The 21,228-nt window shown below is 34.4% G+C and overlaps 1 protein-coding gene and 1 long non-coding RNA gene across 2 annotated transcripts in view; both read left to right on the plus strand.

Moving 5' to 3' along the window:
* The first annotated feature begins 4 nt into the window (after nucleotides 1–4).
* On the plus strand, nucleotides 5–5,066 carry LOC128228925 (uncharacterized). The gene is made up of 3 exons (XR_008260009.1): nucleotides 5–2,292; nucleotides 2,840–2,931; nucleotides 4,149–5,066. It is a non-coding gene; the product is annotated as an uncharacterized LOC128228925 (long non-coding RNA).
* A 10,603-nt stretch (nucleotides 5,067–15,669) lies between these two features.
* LOC128228878 (uncharacterized) overlaps nucleotides 15,670–21,228 on the plus strand; it is a 71,487-nt gene continuing 65,928 nt past the window's right edge. Inside the window, exon 1 of the mRNA XM_052940418.1 lies at nucleotides 15,670–15,764. The gene's annotated coding sequence lies outside the window, so the exon portion shown is untranslated. The remainder of the gene's footprint in view (nucleotides 15,765–21,228) is intronic.

Here is a 21,228-nt window from a genome sequence, read left to right on the forward strand (position 1 = left end):
ATTGATTGATTGATTGATTAAGTGTGAGCTTAGGTAAAGGAATTAGTGTGAGGCCATAACTCAGTGAGTGTTATGGTGTGTATGTGTGGGAGTGTGTGCATCCAACCTCACATATTCTCCATTTCAGTCGGCGAACCAGACCATTATCAGACATTCTGCCATGAATGTGACATTTCATATTTTCCTCTGTTATTTTGATGATGATCTATTAAATTAACTCCGTTGTGTTACTGAGTGGTGCTCAAAATTTGGGTTTAAATCATCAAGCTGGCTCTTGGCATATGATTTTATATACTTCCACCAGATTTCTCTCCTCAAAATATCTTTGCTCTAGATTTGCCTGCATCAAGTTTACTCTTTGTGCAGTATTTAACAGTTTTTTGATACTTTTTATGACTTTCAGATCTTTATAAGGCTACTGTCAAGTAACTAGATGCTCTGTGTGTGCACTGTGTAACTAAGGCTGCCCAGTTATAGCTGTTTCATTTTTCTGAACAGGCATTTCTACTGAATTATTTGGTTGTTGTGTCTTTGAAGCCAGCGAACCAGCAGATGACAGATTTACATGTTTCGGCATTGTTGACAGTACTCCTGTATTGGACGTTTCATAATTTTTGTGTGGAAGTGTCATCTGATAAAATCTTAACTGCCTGTTTACCGAGGCCTATTTCCATAGTGACTTCTTGCCAAACATCAGGGTCGATTCAGCTCCTACCGGGAAATTCGCGTGAGGTATCCACAGAAAACAATAAATAGCCAAACCCCTTTTAGTGACAACACTTCAGGTCACTCTTTGCCTCCACCACAACCGGAAACTACTGTTTTATCATCGGCACCATTTTCGGACTGTTCTCCTCGTAATGCACGTCATTTCAGACCTCCTGATCGCTATGGGGAATGTTACGCAATGTTATGTGCAGAAGCATTTTGATAAGGTTTAACTTATTTTAACAGGTTTTAATATGAACCCAGTCTCATGAGATAATATAATATTTTCTGTTTTGTTTCAGGTTCTAATGGATATAATTATGATCTAATGATGATTTTTTTCAGTGTTCACATTTGATTTATTTGAGCTTATACATTTAGTTTTCTAAACTTTAATTGCTTTCAAGAGAGTAGGTTTCTTGTTTTTCAATTAAGAAATGCGCGCATGCTTATATTAAACACATAGTTTAGTATGTGTAGGTTTTCTATTTTGTTTAGGCATTATACATTATTATACTTTTTCATACAGTGTAAGGGAGGCAACTTGAATAATATTTTATCGTTGGGCTTGTGATGAAATGGAATTACCTTAAAGTGTCAGTCTTATTCAATATCAATATATTCACATACATGTTATGATGTATAACAAACATCAATTTTGACTGATAAACCTTTAAATACTTACTAAATAATGCATTTATGTAAAATATTTATTACTGATAGCAGTATTCACTATTGTAACCGTTTATTTAATAGCAGAAAGCGCAAAAATATAAAATGATTGGTGAATGCTTCAAGATTTACTGTGGTCATGGATAGTCTCATAAGGTAGAAATAGCTTGTTTTTTGCTCAATTCTTTCCAACTCGGTATCCTTCAAAAGAACCAATGTTTTCGACATTTATTCATCCTTTTTGGAATATTAAAACAATATCATTAATCGTGGTAAGTCTTATTTGGGAGTAAGAGTGCATCTTTAAATTAATGTTGTTTTATTATTAGTATTGAGTAATTTGTTTCTGGTATTACAATTTTTAAATTCAAGGACCTTGACCTTTGTCTCCGAAATTCAAGGACGAATTTCGAAAATGGAGGGGGATTGTGTAACCAGGAATTCAATGTTTATATAGCGGCACTTATACTATCTCGATATAGAGCTAGCTGTTATAGCAACGCGGTAGAATGTTCGCTTGCAGAGCGAGAGGTCGTTAGTTTGTACCCTGACAGGTGCACATAGCAATTTGTGCAGTCTGTTACATATGCACTTCCTATAAGTCCATACTTGTTTTTAGCGAAACTCACAGTATTTGCATAAAAATTCAAGTTAAGATCCCAGACCAAACATTGTCTCCTTTAGAATACTTAAATTCAGATGTTCTATAAGCTACATACATTTACACTTCTTATTGTGGATAAGAAATTTATCCAGTTGATTATAAATGCAGTTTCCCAGAATTACACCCTTCTTTTGCAGAAACTGCCGATGGCGTAAATCCAGTGCTGTGGGTCAGTTTTCCAGCCGTGTGGAATTGACATCTCCAGCCAAACTAGAGCCAGGATTAATATCATACTCATTAACAGCAAGGTGAGCTACTGCTTATTTATTTCCAGGTTAGTAAACACTGCCAGGAGTCCGGCGTTTAACACAAATGTAGTTTACCTTTAGTCACTTTTAATAAAGGTACCCATAATTTCTTCATTAAAACACATCTGTGACAGCATTAGAGACCGCATACTAATTGTTGTTCCGTAATGTATAGAAAGACTTTTAATGCTTAACAATCAGATCAATAAACATGATTCTCATTGAATTTGAGAGGCCTTATTCTTTACTGGGGGTAAGGGCAGATTAAATGTGTAAGAGGGTAGGGGAAGGGGTGTAGAGATAAGAACGTAAACACTGTTTTATAAGGATTTCTTTCATTAGTCACCATTTTGAAGGTAATGATTGAATATATCCATAATATTTGCTAAAAATAATTCAAATTTTGTAACTTGTTCATTTTTGTTGGAAGTGAATCTCATTGTGGGCCAACTTCATATTCCCCTTTTTCGACAAGACAAAACATGAACAGACGAGCCTGGTGTTCCTCCCTTGTGCTCTTGTATTTACATTGTTGGAAATATTTCAGGGCAAAGTGGTGCTGCATTCGTTTCCTGAGCTATCAGCATGATTGCTTTAACATGTTGAATGACGTTTCCTTCGTCTGTCTGATAATCCCAGGTATCATACTTCATTTGATTTGTTTTCTGAATTTAGAAGCTGTTTTAATGCAAAACAGTATAAATTAAAAGTGTGACACATAAATTAAATACTTTTGACTATACGTCAAAATATAATTTTGTTGTATGCTGTTCAAAATGCCTACATTAAACAAACAATTTCTAAAAGGTAAAACCTCAATTCAATATATGCGGAAATTTATTAGGACCAAAAAATAATTATGGGTGCTTCATAGTTATTACCAATCCACCCACCTTTATTATGTTTTAATGTTGTTTTTTCTGAACCTAAGAAATCAACTTCATACATTTGGTCACAGTAACAATACTCTAAAGTAAAGTTACATTACTATTGGCAGGCCTAGCAGGAATATGGCTCTCAGTATTTTTTTTCAAATTCAACATTTATATTCTTTATTCATAACATCTTACACAGATTGTATAGGAACTGGAAATTGAAACATCTATGTTTCACATTGAATACATGTATTTCTGTATTCAACAACCATAACTCTTTGACCCAGTATTACCAAGTTACCTCCCTTGACATGAACATATAGGTTAAGCCCTCATTTTGAAGTTGATTGATTACTTTTGAACCCACACACATTGCAAGAACTATGACTCTGTTCCCAAACTGTCTCCCTTGGCATGAAGATGTTTAGCAAATGAACCATAATTCTGTTACTTGTTGTTCACAAATGGTTTCCTTTGACAAAGAAGTATGTTTGAACATAACCTTTGAATTGAATGAACATCAGAAATTTGTTGTTGAAAATATGTGCTTGCAACCATTTCAAGAAGCATAACTCTATTATTCATAGATCCCAAGGTTACCTCCCTTGGATTTGGTGTTAACTAAATACACTTTGTTTTGGTTTAATTTTAAAACTGGATTGGCATTTCATTTGAGAAGTTTTTCACAGTGCCAGAACCTTAACTCTTTGACACATACTTTAAACATACTGTATGTCTATTGAAGATCACTTTTTTGTATTCACAATAAGAAACCAAACCCAGGGTATCAATTGGCCTAGGCTTGGTTAAGCCTTGTAGGTTTATTGTTAAAATTTTGCGAGTTTTCAGTTTTTGGTCAATTTTTTAAAACTAAACAATATATTGATAACCAGGATTTTTGATAGCAAAATTAGTGAAATAATTAAATCAAATTGCAGTAAAATGTTTTTTGTTCTTAAGTATATCGGCATCTCGTTTCAGAAGCCTTGCGCCAGTGCTTGACAGACCAGCTGAAGGACAGACCATTTGTCAACTGTCTCAAGAATGATAACTTCACGAAGCGCTGACTAGTGCAGCCCCAGCAAAAAATAGAAAACCCGGGCGTGCCTGACCCATGAAACCCTGGCATCAACAGTGAGGGGGAGAGTGAAATGGGAAGGGGTGTTTATGGGAATTGTGGGGTATGGCTGGGAGGGGGATAGGAGAGGTTATTGGGGAGTGTCCAAGGATATGTAGGGGAAGAGGGGGGGGAATTGGGTGATAACTTAAAGGGTAGGCCTAAAACTTGACGCCCTTGCATGCCACTGCACACAGTGATAAGGAAAATGAAAGCATGAGGGGGGTTAAGAGCAAGTATAGGGGGATGGAAGGGTGTGGGAGATATATGTGGGAGGATATTGCGGTGCTGCACCATTAGTGAGGGGAAATCTGCTCAAGGTATAGGGTGTGTTGTGGAAGGATGAATAGTTGTTTGAATAGTGAGGGTGTGTCTCACTCGTGAATCAGGGCTTGTGTCTGCATCAACACTAAAAATGGAAAAAAAACTGGTATGGGAGATGTTTTTATAGGATAATAATCACATCCTTGCTGTATGGCAAGGGAGAGAAATACTGCTAGATTTAAGAAAGTATTAAATACATTAATTCCCACCTCAGAGCACCCTCTTAAATGAACATTACACAAACAATGTAGGAAAATGTAAATGAATTAAACGAATTCTTATAAAATGATCTTTGGTTGACATTCTATGTCAAAACAATTGGCTTCTGTTGTAAATTCTTTAGTACTGCAAGTGATGTAATAAAGTTTTGTTTTTGTATGTTTTATATGGTATGAACATTGACAATAAGACATTGAATTGCTGTAATCTATTTTTTGTCAATAAAATTTTAATGTCTACCCATTTGTTGTAAGTTTTAGCCCACTTGAGTTTTGTTGCCCATAAAGGTGGGCTTATTCATTAAAACCGCACAATTTGGTGTTAACAGGTTGATTGTTATGGAATGTCTCATATATATGCATAAATAGAATAGTTTGGGGGAATTTGTCGTTTACTGTAACAGCTCTTGTTCATATTTGTAGTGCGCTTATGTGACTGCATGTTGTCTGTTAGCAACAATTGCCTAAAGATTTCTTCTCTAGAACTGTCCGTTTTTTAAGATGTTTATCGTTATGGATGTTTCGTATATGCATAAACAATATAGTTAACTGACACTGGCACCTCGAGGGCAATTGTCATAGCTCTTGTTCATATTCGTAGTGACCTTTTGTAAATGCAAGTTGTCAGTAACAATTGCCTAAATACTTATATTCTACAACTAATGCTAACAGTGAACCTGTTTGGCTCTTAGGTTACTAAATACCAAGTAATTTGTGTTGAGCTATTGTGATAAATTATTGTTTGTAATAATCAAATTATTGAAACAAAGCAAATTAAATTGATAAAGGTCATTGTGCCTAAGACCTGAAAATCAAACGTGTCAACAAATTGTCAAACTGATGATCAAATTGTTGAAATATGAATGAGAATGATCTAATGATATAAGTTTCCGCATATTACTCAAGACGTTATGAGTTCGATCATAACAAGGGTGATCTAGTGGTATAGGTTTCCGCCTATCACACAAGATGTGGGTTCGATCACCACAAGGTTAAGGTTTCCTCCTGTCACTCAAGAGTTGTGGGTTCGATCATCACAAGTGTGAGATTGATCTAGTGGTATAGGTTTCCGTCTATCACTGTAGAGGTTGTGGGTTCGATCACCACAAGTGTAGGAGTGATTTCTTAAGGCTTGTCCATTCTTTGAACCACGGGAATATTAACAATATATATGTTCTTACCCTTTTTTGAAGAATGTTGACCGTTACCTAATTGCTATTTGAAAAGAAATAGAACATATTTATATAAAACTACAATACTAAATTCTAATGTGATGTGCTAAAGTATTCATATTCAATTTAACTTTGAATTTATATGCTTGATGAAATTACTCACTCGTAATTATGACGATTTGTCATAACGTTCTTGCATGTTGAAACAACACAGTGTTTTTGCGTATATAATGATATAAGTTTAACCATTAGGTGATTCATGGATTTAATGTTATTGTCTGTCACTCCATAACGTTAAGCGGTATGTCAACTCCTGGAAGCCTTGTTATGATATATTATGTGCTTTATACTCCCAGAAGTATGAGGAAACTGATTCCCTCCGCCTTCGGAACCTGGTATTAATACAATATATATCATTTGATTTTAGTGGATAATTCTGAGGCAACCATAACAAACTGCCAGTCGTGACCATATACATACATCTTCTGTCCGATTAGAAAGTTCCAAATCTCACTTGGTAAGATCAAATCTTCTGTTCATCCAAGTAGATATTGTTTGCAATTTAATGTTCACATAAGTAATCACATTTTCATAACGACACAAACAATAACACACCATCGGTGATGGCTTTTCACATTATGTCTCATGTCAAAAATCCATTAAAAGATGAAAAAACGTTTTAGTTTCTTCCTGTTCACTTCACATGAACTTAGAACCTGTCCAGTACCTAAGTTTAATTGTCACCTCATTCCTTTTTGAGGTTGTTACACATTGCGTATTACTATTTGTTTACTTTTTTTCTAAATCCTGTAGCTTGAACCCACAAGAGCCATTTTCCAATTATCATGGTTTTATTTTATTTCTGAATGAATCTATTTTGGATGCCTGTACTATTTCGTCATTTAATTGTTATAGATGGTATATGTAAAGTGTTTAATACTGACGCTTTTTTCCAAATCAAGTTGGGTCGCAATTAATGTAAATGCTATAGCCAAAATAAATTTCGGTAATATATCTTTGGATTAATTCCTGACTTGGAGTAATCTCCCCACTATGTCCGGTTGCCAATGGGTAATGGAAAGTAGAAACGCTGCAAACTAGAAGCTGAGTTGATGAATTATTTTGGAAGCGTATACATATATTTTTATTTGCAATAGACTTATCAAATGCAGAGCTCTGTACAACGACAATCTTCAAGAGATATTGGCATGGATGTTACTGTAGGCGTTCGGATATGTACCCATTTCGGATAGAATGAGCTAACATGGGATGCAACTCGTCACGAACTATCATTCGCATAGTCACGTACGGAAATCCAGTTGCTTCCCTGCTACTGTCTATGCCTCTAAACTCATTTATAATTGGTCATAGGCAAAAAAAAACTCTATCAATAAGCATTGTTAATATATTAACCGGAAAAATAACGCCTTTTATCGCACTTTCAAAAACCTTTTCGAGGTTTTGCACTACAATAAAAAATAAGGCTGCGGTTATGAACAACAACAACAACATTTAAATATATCTACAATACGAGCATTATCACCAAGTTTCACATCATTAATTACAAACTGTATGTCCGGCCTATATATTTCTATCACAGCATTACTTTCATATTCAGGAATGCAATATTGTAAAATGACATCATAAATTGTTCTTTTTATACATTCTTAATATTCAATATCTAATGAATTGACTAAATTTCCGTAGGCCTTTACCATGCTTAGTGCTTAGTGCTTTAAATCAATAATTTAATGATCTAAGTTGTAACAACTATTTGTTTCACATTTCCTCACAAGATTTATCATATTATCTTATAAGTTTTTTCTCTCCATGGAATTCTCTGTATGGATCATTGTGCCTTTGACCTGAAAATCAAACGTGTCAACAAATTGTCAAACTGATGATCAAATTGTTGAAATATGAATGAGAATGATCTAGTGATATAAGTTTCCGTCTATTACTCAAGAAGTTGTGAGTTCGATCATAACAAGGGTGATCTAGTGGTATAGGTTTCCTCCTGTCACTCAAGAGTTGTGGGTTCGATCACCACAAGTGTGAGATTGATCTAATGGTATAGGTTTCCGTCTATCACTGTAGAGGTTGTGGGTTCGATCACCACAAGGGTAGGAGTGAATTCTAAAGGCTTGTCCATTCTTTGGACCTTGTTCTGTTAAGGTAGTATATCATACACGGGAATATTAACAATCTATATGTTCTAACCCTTTTTTGAAGAATGTTGACCGTTACCTAATTGCTATTTGAAAAGAAATAGAACATATTTATATAAAACTACAATACTAAATTTTAATGTGATGTGCTAAAGTATTCATATTCAATTTTACTTTATCATACATAAGTACCCCTTGATATTTCAAAACAGAAATAATCATAGGCAACCAAGGCTCTACATAAGAATGTTTGAATTTATGTACTTGATGAAATTACTCACTCTTAATTACGACGTCTTGTGTCATAACGTTGTTACATGTTGAAACAACACAGTGTATTTGCGTATATAATGATGTAAGTTTAACCATTATGTGATTCATGGATTTAATGTTATTGTCTGTCGCTCCATAACGTTAAGAAGTATGTCAACTCCTGGAAGCCTTGTTATGATATATTATGTGCTTTATACTCCCAGAAGTATGAGGAAACAGATTCCCCCCGGCTTCGGAATCTGGTATTAATACAATATATATCATTTTAGTGGATAATTCTGAGGCAACCATAACAAACTGCCAGTCGTGACCATATACATCTTCTGTCCGATTAGAAAGTTCCAAATTTCACTTGGTAAGATCAAATCTACTGTTCATCCAAGTTGATATTGTTTGCAATGTAATGTTCACATAAGTAATCACATTTTCATAACGACACAAACAATAACATACAATCGGTGCTGGCTTTTCACATTATGTCTCATGTCGAAAATCCATTAAAAGATGAAAAAACTAGTTTCTTCCTGCTCTCTCCACATAAACTTAGACCCTGTCCAGTACCTTAGTACAATTGCAACACATTCCCTTTTGAGGTTGTTACACATTGCGTTTTACTTTTTGTTTACTTTTTTTCTAAATCCTGTAGCTTGAACCCACCTGAGCCATTTTACAATTTTTATCTTTTTAGTCTATTTCTGAATGAACTAATTTTGGATTCCTGTACTTTTTTGTCATTCAATTGTTTCAGAAGGTAAGTGAACTATTAAATACTGACGCTTTTTTTCAAATCAAGTTGGGTCGTAATTCATGTAAATGTAATAGCCAAAATAAATTTCGGTAATATATCTTTGGGTTAACTTGGGATTTCGAGTATTCTCCCCACTATATCTGGTTATAATGGGTAATGGAAAGTAGAAACGCTGCAAAATAGTAGCTAAGTTGATAAATAATTATGGAAGCGTGTACATATTTTATCATTTGCAATTGATTTATCAAATGCAGAGTTTTGTACAACGACAATATTCAAGAGATATTGACATGGATTTTATTGTAGGCGTTCGGATATGTACACATTTCGGATATCATGAACTAATATGGGATGCAACTCTTGACGAACTATTTCGATCATTCGAATAGTCACGTATGAAAATCTGGTTGTTTCCCTGCTACTGTCTATGCGTCTAAACTCATGCATAATTTGTCATCAGCGAATAAAACCGACCAATAAGCATAGTTGATATATTCAACGGAAAAAAAACAACGCCTTTTCCGCACTTTCACAAACTTCTTCGAGAATTTGCACTACACTGGAAAATTAAGACACGATTATGAAGACTTAAAGTTAAATGCTCAAATGTTTGCTTACAAAACAATCAATTGTAAACTTCGAACATCCATTATATTTTTGAAGATTTATTTCTAATTAACATTATACTCTGTTTTTGTTGTTGAATCCGCACAAATGTTATTGTTTCGATTGCCTAAATCACAAACTGATGTCGAATTAGACTATATTTGATTAGAACGTATTCTATGTTCAGGGAACATTCAACAAGTGCCAAATTTTAAATCTTTGACACATACTTCAAACATAGTGTATGTCTGTTGAAGACATTTTTTTTGTATTCACAATGAGAAACCAAACCCAGATCATCAAATAGCCTAAACTTGGTTAAGCCTTGAAGGTTTATGGTTAAAATTTCGCGAGGTTTCATTTTTTTGTCATTTTTAAAAACCTAACAATATATTGATAACAAGGATTTTTGATAGCAAAATTAGTAAAATAATTAAATCAATTTGCAGTGAAATGATTTTCGTTCTTAAGTCTATTGGCATCTCGTTTCAGAAGCCTTGCGCCAGAGCTTTACAGACCAGCTGAAGGACAGACCATTTGTCAACTTCACGAAGCGCGGACTCGTGCAGCTCCAGCAAAACCTAGAAAATGAGTGCGTGCCTGACCCATGAAAACCCTGGCATCAACAGTGAGGGGGAGAGTGAAAGTGGAAGGGGGGCTTAGACGAATTGTGGGATATGGATGGGAGGGGGATAGGAGAGGTTATTGGGGAGTGTCCAAGGATATGTAGGGGTAGAGGGGAGAACTTTGGTGATAACTTAAAGGGTAGGCCTAAACCTTGACGCCCTTGCAAGCCACTGCACTTAGTGAAAAGGAAAATAGGATATTGTGGTGCTGCATCATTAGTGAGGGAAAGTTTGTTTGCCCAAGGTTAGGGTGTGCTGTGGAAGGATGAACGGGTGTTTTAATATTGAGTTTGGGTCTCACCCGTGAATCAGGGCTTGCTCCTGCATCAACAATGAAAATTGAAACAAATTGGGATGGAGGAGATGTTTGTATAGGATAAATATCAAATCCTTGCTGTATAGCAAGGGAGAGAAATACTGCCAGATTTTGGAAAGTATAAAATACATGAATCCCCACCTCAGAGCACCCTTTTAAATGAACATTACACAAACAATGTAGGAAAATGTAAATGAATTGAACGATTTCTTATGAAATGATCTTGGGTTGACATTCTAAATTTCTTTAGTACTGCAAGTTATGTAATAAAATTTTGCTGATGCATGTTTTATATGGTATGAACATTGACAATATGTCATTAAATTGCTGTAATCTATTTTTGGTCAATAAAAGTTTTAATGTCTGACTATTTGTTTTAAGTTTAAGCCCACTTGAGGGTTTTTTGCTCATAAAGGTGGGCTTATTAAAACCGCACCATCCGGTGTTAACAGATTGATCGTTATGGAAATGTTTCATATATATGCATAAACAGTATAGTTCGGGGGAAATTGTCAATTACTGCAACAGATCTTGTTCATATTCGTTGTGCGCTTTTGTGACTGCATGCTGCTAGATAGCAACAATTGCCTAAAGATTTCTTCGCTAGAACTGTCCGGTATTGAACAGGTTTATCGTTATGGATGTTTCATATATGCATAAACAGTATAGTTAACTGACACTGGCACCTCGAAGGCATTTGTCATAGCTCTTTTTCAAATTCGTAGTGACCTTTTGTGACTGCATGTTGTCAGTAACAATTTCTAAAGACTTATTCTCTAGAACTTATGCTAACAATGAACCTGTATGAGCTCTTAGATTACTAAATACCAAGTAATTGTGGTGAGCTATTGTGATAAGTCATTGTTTGTAATAATCCATATTTGATACAAAGCAAATTTTATTGATAGAGGTCATTGTACATTTGACCTGAAAATCAAACGTATCAACAAATTGTCAAACTGATGATCAAATTGTTGAAATATAAATGAGAATGATCTACTGATATAGGTTTCCGCCTATCACTCTAGAAGTTTTGAGTTCGATCATAACAAGGGTGATCTAGTGGTATAGGTTTCCTCCTGTCAACCAAGATTTGTGGGTTCGATCACCACAAGGGTGAGAATGATCTAGTGATATAGGTATCCGTCTATCACTGTAGAGGTTGTGGGTAGGAGTGATATAGTGATATAGGTTTCCGCCTATCTCTCAAGCGGTTATGGGTTCGATCACCACAAGGATGAGAATAATCTAGTGATAAAGGTTTCCGCCCTTGCTCTGTGGTGGGGATTCATGTATTTGATACTTGCTAAAATCGAACACCACAAGGGTAAGAGTGATTTAGTGATATAGGTTTCCGCCTATCACTTAAGAGGTTGTAGTTTGATCACCACAAGGGTAAGAGTGATCTAGTGATGTATTCACTGCACCAAATTTATAATGCATGTCGCTTTAGAAAGAACTTATTTTTCAAGGCTCATCTAGAGGCAAATGGCGCTGGGGTTATGCTAGGATATTCAAGCTGTGCCCTTTTAGATAACTTAACGGCATCCATCCTCGGGCCACAGAGAAATGCTGAGCTGGCATACAGTGATGCCCAAGCCTTGGATGGTATGTTAGCGGAGAGGGCACTTGGCCTTCTTAAGTCACACTGTCTGTGAACATTATCTATTTCAAAGGCTTTCATAAACTCTACTCGGACGATGCAACTACAGTGGTATTATGCCCTTGACCAGCAGATGACACCTCTATGTTTTTAGGTCAGTGGGACAAAGTCAACGTCAGCAGTCTTTGAACCTTTGCCTGTACAAAGACCAAATGTTGATGCGGAATGTAAGACGATCAAATGTCAGGTTTTATTGATATTGACTGACCTTTAATCTCAGATGCCTACACAGAAGCTGAGACTGCCTGACGTTTTCACTAGGATAAAAGTGTAGCAGATTGTCCTCACCTGCATCAAACTACACAAATTGTGCATTGACGATGGTTTAGGTTTCAATGGCTAACCATGGCAATAACACTCACCAATATTTACCATTTTTACAACTCTTTTAATTTTTGTGTTGGAATTGGCAATTATTTTGCGTAGGTTTATGCAAACCAATGATATAAGATTGATGACAAAAAATCAGATCGTTGATTTCAATATTTTCGTTCGAAATTTAATGTTTCATGGCTTAAACCATAACTAGCGATTAAAGAAAATTGCATAAAACATCAATTTTTGAACTCTTTTGAAAAATCTGCGATCTATTTTTTGTCAGGAATCTTATATAACTGGTTTCCATGGATTTTTGCAAAATATGCTCGTTCCAGGACAAAATAAAGTTGTCAAAACGCTCAATCTGTGAGAGTGCAGCCTTAAAATATCGTTACTTTTTACTTTTAAAGGAAACGATCCAACGTTTTACAACGTATTTATTAATCAGGTTATCTGATAATCTCAAAATAAAATGTACCACAATGATTATAATTTCAGTCCCATCAACATTTTACTTTAATTGTTTAACTATTTAACTGATTGCATGCATAGTTCAATGAGACAAATATTTCGTTCAATTAAATAGATAAATAGACATCCGTGCTTGTGAATACAATACCAATGCAGTACTCTGAAATATTGAGAATCTTGTGATAGAGAGATCAACAGAGGCAAATGATTAAAACGTTATAATGCATTAAAACAGTAAAAAAAAATGTCTTCTTCAACCTATTTCGTGCCCTTTTTACCAAAACAAAAATTGTTCCATGATTTTTGACACGGAATAATCGTAACGTTTCAAGCTACGATATCTTGGATGTTGCGATATTAGTTTTTAATGAAACGGTCCGCTCAAAATCGATTTAACGATTTGGAGGCAGGTTTGCAGGATTTAGAGTTAACCATTTTAAGCCTGACAGGCTCTCCTGGATGGCACAATATTTCAATTAAAGTGTTAGCACTTGTTGATCAAGCAGCGACGCAGGGGTGTCACTACCTTTTGAAATTAGAAAAAAGAGCTAAAAATAGAAATGAACGACACCATTGATGGTTTTGTAAAAGTAACAATATCAAAGTAAAAGAGTTTAATTTTCAGCGCGCTTATCTCAAAATATGTCCTTTATGCAAGCCCATGATTTGATTAAAATAAATTAGTGTCAAGTAAACAAAACTTTAAACTTCAGTTAGCAAAGTAACTTGCATGGTAATAAATTAAAAATGACCTCGACGCCATTCTCTTTTACCTGAATGCCATTGCATACAATAATTTAATTAAGATAACATGCCAACAGAGGTTACTCTCTCTCCCGACATGTGGAAATTAATAGAAGTTAAAGGTATTTTAGATAGTAAAACAACTTCAAAAAATACAAAATCACTTTACAAGCATTTTTATCTATTTGCAGCGAGGTTTTCTTTGAAATTGAAAGAATGAATTAAAAACATTGGCCTACTGCGTTCATACGTGAAAAACTACTCGTGTTCATGGTCATTTTGCGTAAAAGTTCTAGAGGTTTACAAAATATCTTGACGTTACGCCAGAAGGTTCCGATATTTGACGTAACAGCAGTAAGTTCGATATTTGACGTTACGCCAGAAGGTTTCAATACTTGACGTAACAGCATTAGGTTCCGATATTTGAAGTTACACCAGAAGGTTCCGATATTTGACGGAAAAGCAGTAGGTACCGATTTTGACGTTACAGCAGTAGGGTCCGATATTTGACGTTACAGCAGTAGGTTCCGATATCTGACGTTACAGCATTAGGTTCCGATATTTGACATTACACCAGAAGGTTCCGATAGTTGACGTAACAGCAGTAGGTTCCGATTTTGACGTAACAGCAGAAGGTTCCGATATTTGACGTCACTGCAGAAGGCTTCGATATTTGTCATTACTGAAGTAGGTTCTGATATTTGATGAACAGCAGTAGGTTCCGATATTTGACGTTACAGCAGTAGGTTTCGATAGTTGACGTTACAGCAGTAGGTTCCGATATTTGATGTAACAGCAGTAGGTTCCAATATTTGACGTAACAGCAGTAGGTTTCGATAGTTGACGTTACAGCAGTAGGTTCCGATATTTGATGTAACAGCAGTAGGTTCCAATATTTGACGTAACAACAGTAGGTTCCGATATTTGACGTAACAGCAGTAGGTTCCAATATTTGACGTAACAGCAGTAGGTTCCGATATTTGACATTACAGCAGTAGGTTCCGATATTTGACTTTACAGCAGTAGGTACCGACATCTAACGTTACAGCAGTAGGTACCGACATCTAACGTGTCAGCAGTAGGTACCGACATCTGACGTTACAGCAGTAGGTACCGATATCTGACGTTACAGCAGGAGGTACCGATATCTGACTTTACTACAGAAGACAACGAAAACTGACGTAACAGCAGTATGTACCGATATATGACGTTACTTCAGTAGGTACCGATATATGACGTATCTGACGGTACAGCACTAGTTACCGATATCTAACATAACAGCAGTAGATACCGATGGCAGACATGACCATTTTACCATTTAACGTTCTTCTTAAATACATTTGAATTTGCGCAAAATATCTAGATAAACTTTGCATTTAAGTATTTATATAATAAATATGAATACGCCGATTCTTCCCTCATTATAAGCATATTTGAACAGTCTGTATATACTAGGAACGTTTATCGAAGAATAATCCCAAGTAATATTCGTTTTATATTTTCTTAATGATTTTTATTGACGAGGTGAATTTAAATGCCTAAGATTAAAATGAATTAAATCAACCAACCATTGCTTTCTTTTTCCGGTGTATAGAGTTTATTTTGCTTACGGGAGATTAAAATTACATTTTTGTTATCAAGTGTTATCACCACTCGTACGCTGCTTATATAACTGCGCATTAGACATTTCCTGCCATTATTGTATTGAGGATCATGTAACAAGTGTTATGTCCACGTGATACAACAGAAATGTAGAGACAGTTAATAATTGGTAATCAAAACTATTCGACGACTCAAGGACGGATTATTATATGTGTTCATCTCTTTGAGCCCGTAAGTGTTTTATTAGCTTATTTTCTTTTTATCATAATTGTCTTATGGAACAAGCATACATTTACAGCCGTGGTAATACAACAAGATTGATTATCAAAGTGTGTATTTTGAAATTACGAACGACACTTAATGCGGGCGTATACAATATAGTTTATCAAATAGTTTATGACAATAATAAACAATATAACGGTCTATTATTAAAATTTAGAAAATGTCTTTAAAACTAAATTCTTTTGGATAGATCCGATGATTGACTCTGTTGTTATATTTATGGGCAAGTTATACCGTGATAGGCATTACAGCAGTGCATCTACTGCTGTTATATTCTGTGCCAATATACATTGAACACTATTTTTTTATCATTATTCTGGTGTTAAATTCTCTGCGTGTTCTTTGTTCAAATAATGTAGCTGGGGATTTTTAGTCGGTGCATCAACTTAGGCGTCATAGTCTATATACATTGTGTCGGTGCACACTATATTCTATCATTTTTTAGAGCTTATGCATCTTTTTTTACCTTTGTTGAATGTATACAGCCAGAATTTTCGGAGCTATGCTACAACTCCTCTATCAATGTCTATATACATAGTACTTCGTATTAAATAGGTATGCCCTACCTCTATTTAAATCATTGACTATTTACCATATTGCCTAAAGCACTGTGTCACGCATAATCTAAATGCGACAAGCAATTGATTTGCGAAGCCTTGCCCAGGAAACGTCTACATTTTAAAACTGTTATAACCTAAACAAGCAAGGCGTTTTCCTTCAAACCAACATTCGTTCAATTCTTACATGCAAATACACCGTGTTTCTCTTCATGCCACCATTCAAACACTTCTAAAATGAAAAGACGCGGCGTTTCCCATCGTGCCATTATTCAGAATCTTCTAACATGAAAAGACGCGGCGTTTCCCTTCTTGCCATCATTCAGACACTTTTCACATTAAAAGACGCGACGTTTCCCTTCGTATCAGTATTTAGACACTTATAACATGAAAAGACGCGACGTTTCCCTTCGTGTCATCATTCAGACACTTATAACATGAAAAAAGGAAGTTTTCCTTCGTGTCATAATTCAGACACTTCTAACATGAAAAGACGCGACGTTTCCCTTCGTGTCATCATTCAGACACTTTTCACATGAAAAGAAGCGAATTTCCTTTCGTGTAATCATTCAGACACTTATAACATGAAAAGACGCGACGTTTCCCTTCGTGTCATCATTCAGGCACTTATTACATTTAAAGACTCGACGTTTCCCTTCGTGTCATCATTCAGACTCTTCACATGAAAAGACGCGACGTTTCCCTTCGGTTTATCATTCCGATTATTTTCACATGAAAAGACGCGACGTTTCCCTTCGTGTCATCATTTAGACACTTCTAACACGAAAGAACGCGACGTTTCACTTCGTTTCATCATTCCAAAACTTCTAACATGAAAAGACGCGACGTTTCTCTTCGTGTCATCATTCAGACACTTTTCACTTGAAAAGACGCGACGTTTCCCTTCGTGCTATTATTCAGACACTTCTTACATGAAAAGACGCGACGTTTCTCTTCGTGTCATCATTCAAACACTTCTAACATGAAAAGACGCGACGTTTTTCCTCTTGTCATCAATCCAACACTTCTAACATGAAAAGATGCGAAATTTCCCTTCGCGTCATCACCCAGACACATTTCCCACGAAAAGACGCGACGTTGCACTTCGTGCCATAATTAAGACACCTCTAACGTAAAAAGACGCGGCGTTTCCCTTCGTGTCATCAATCAGACACCTGTAACGAAAAAACACGCGACGTTTCCCTTCATGCCGTAATTAAGACACCTCTAACATAAAAAGACGCGACGTTTCCCTTCTTGCCATCATTCAGACACATTTTACGTGAAAAGACGGACTAACGTCTCTCTATTTACCTCGACCGCTCTACCCAAGCATAAAAACTACATTAAAGACTATGTCCAGAAAACCCCAATTACTTTAAATCACTGGAGACTTGGACAACCACTGTGGCTGTTTATGCTATGAAAAATAAAATATCGTGCTCACTTTTAATGGTTGCAATAGATTAATGAAGGAGAGGGCATACTCAATCGGATCAAACTCGAATAAGGAACAAAAACGGTGATTTTTCAACTTACAAATGTTTGATCAAATAACTTTTAAAAAGCGGGCTACATAACAATTTAACAATTATGTATCGTTTATATAAATGGTTTCTAGGACTTAAAGTGGTTTTTTAAACGCACCAAAACTCGAAGAAGGGATATAAGTCTAGAAAAAAACGCAATTTCAGTGTCTCCTTTCTTAATCTTTTGACGATATGTATGTTCAACAAGGTTTACAATAGAAAAAGAATGCTAAAGTGATAAACATTTTAGGTTTTTCAATTATATATGCATTCTTTCACATGATATTAAACGTAACTATTTGTCACGGAATAAACTTTTTAACGCATTTATTGCAGAAAAACCAGGAAAGATATAAACAAAATTTACATTTATTGGCCTTTAATTTTTTAAGTGCCATCTTAATTTGTTTTTCTATTTTATTATATAACATGCAGTAATTGCAAAAGAAAACACGAAAGCAATAATGTTTTTCATAACATTTTAGATAACTGCTTAAATCTTTTTGTAACAAGATATAAAGGATTAAATAAATAAAATTAAATAGTTTGCAACGATTTAAGACATTTTTAAAAAAAGCATATCAGAAAAAAACCTTACTATTATTGGTGCACAACATATATATAATTCTGACTAGAAATCATACGAGCAATATACACAAGAGAACAATGTAATAAACCCCTTTAACGGCATTTACAAGAACCGGAATGTGAATTAAACAAGCAATACATATATCCAATCCTAAAATGGCAAGAACATTTTTTTTTACAAAATGTATAAGTATAAAATTCACCCTGAATGGGTTTGATGTGACGTTTTGTTTTGAATTGAATAAAATGAATTATGTATTATTGCTTAAATTGAAGGAAATTGTTTTGACGATATAACGAACAAGTTATTGTATTTATTTATGAATTTGAATATTGGAAAAACTAAATTTTAATAAAATATGATGTATGATGCTTCACTATTTCAAAAACTGTCGAGAAAATTCATGTAAAAACAATTTTGTTATTTCCAGCAGAAGATATGTGTAAGGATTTAAACAATTATATAAAACCTGTATAAATGTGTTTTAATATAACGGAATACTCTAAGAAGAAAACAAAAAATTAATGAGAAAATGTAAATCAAAACAACGACATTATAAGTATTATAAACAAATAAGAATGCACAATAAATAATAATAAAAACAATGTTTATTTAGACATGTAAAACAATTCTATATATAAGTCACACTTCTCAATAACACAGACCAATAAAAACATCATTTATTTTACCAAAAACAATTATGAAATGAAAATCGAAAATTTAACACTTCTAAGACACCCACAATGGCATAACCAAGTGGGCAACAGTTGAATTATTTTGTTCACCTTAGTCACTGCCATTTATACAACAAACTTTTTAAATTAAATTTATTTTAAATTTGTAAGACGAACTGCGTTTGGTTTTCATCTTCTCTTGAACTTTAATACATACTTGAAATTATAATGATAACTTCCAAACATATGGACCTGAATACAAATGTAAATCCTAAGTAAAGGTTATAACTAATAATTGTAAGAAAAGTTTAAAGGTGTTTTTCAGAAACAGAAATCGTAAATGGTATGAAAATGTTGTGTTAGCAATGCACCATTGCTAGACTTTAACGCAAGACGGCGCATATCCCTTTGGCAAAAACTGCTGACCTCAGACAAACAACTTTACCTTAAAAGTCATCCAGTTAAAAGCATACTATATCTTGACCGGTGTATGACTAATTACATAAAAACAAAGACGTGATAATATTTTATATGACAACAACAGCAACAATTACCTGTATTTGCTACGGTAACATTTGTTACAACAGACTATATAATTCAATTGAGCATTGGTAAACAAGATGTTAATGAATATTTCGTAATCATACATTTTCTTAGATATTTTTAAGCTATTGAAATGCAATTATTACTCAATATAATAATGTTTACAAGTTATTTTTTTTTTAAATAAAGCTTTACAAACGTATTTGCAGGTTCAGTGACATGGGTAAAATTAGTTAAACAATTCATTTTTACATTTTGAAGTAAAGTAATGAGAAGAAATGTAGAATATTTGAGGTATTAGTATTTTCCGCAAATAAATAGTCATCACAAAAAAAGATTATTATACATACATCGTTCATTTTATTTGATAGTAATATTGCTATGAAAACTTGACGCTTTTATGTTAACTGGCAGAAATCGATACAAAGTGCGGGTCATTTACTGAAAAATAAATCTATAGTAATCAGCACACCATGAAAATTCACGTGCAAAATACAATTGTGAATGAATGTGTTTATTTATTCTTTAAAAAAAATGGCATTCCACTGTGGATATAGTAACAGCAGGTAGGTTTGAGTTTAATTTGTTCTTGATTATTACAAATTTGCCTAGATTATTCAAAACCCTGTTATTTTCGTTATTAATTATATTTGGATTTTGTCTATAATATCTCGGTCTCAGGGCTTCTCTTTTGGTGTGAAATTCGGAACTGTCTAGTAAATAGTGAAAACTGTCTCCTATGATGTTTGGACAAAAAATATAATGTCTTTCGCCACGTCTTTGCTTCAAAGGGAATTTGAAATTACAACTCCTTAATTTGTAGATTCCCAAAGCTGTATTCCGTGGAAAATTTAGTAAATAACTCAGCTTAATTTATTCTTTAAAACTACTGTATAAAACACCTTTGTGCGATTTGTTCATTTTTTCTCGCCAAACTTGCACATTTTGGTCTTTAAGGGTTTGTGTAACTAAAGTAAAAAACATCGTTTGCTTGTCATCGTTTCTTGGTTATCATATAGATAGGTAAAATCGGCGTTGTTCAACAACGACTTAAAATAATTTAGCCAATTTAAATTATGTCACTTTGAACCATTGTTCTATATGTCAATACTGCATATGAATCCTTTTCAATGCCTAGTTTGTTCCAGAAATTGATTATTCGTTTATTGATAGTCAGTTTAAAACGATATCGACCTAATACTCCATAAAGCATATACGGTGGAGTACTCTTCATAGAATTTGTGATTTTACGTAAAAAATCCAAGTGATTTTTTTCATATTTCAGTAATTTCAAAGCCGATTATTTTACAACCATAAGTAATGAAAGGTAAAATTGTTTGGTCAAAAATTTGCAGATCTATATGCATATCCAGATTACATATTCTTTTGTTTCATAAGTAGAATGCGTTTTTGCTTGTTGAGTTAAATGATCTTTCGCTTTATTGAACTTCGTAATTGGGCTAAATACAAAACCGAGATATTTATAATTATCTACTGTTTGTAATAATTCATCTTTAATTT

Source organism: Mya arenaria, chromosome 1 (genome assembly GCF_026914265.1).
Source record: "Mya arenaria isolate MELC-2E11 chromosome 1, ASM2691426v1".
NCBI classification, from domain to species: domain Eukaryota; kingdom Metazoa; phylum Mollusca; class Bivalvia; order Myida; family Myidae; genus Mya; species Mya arenaria.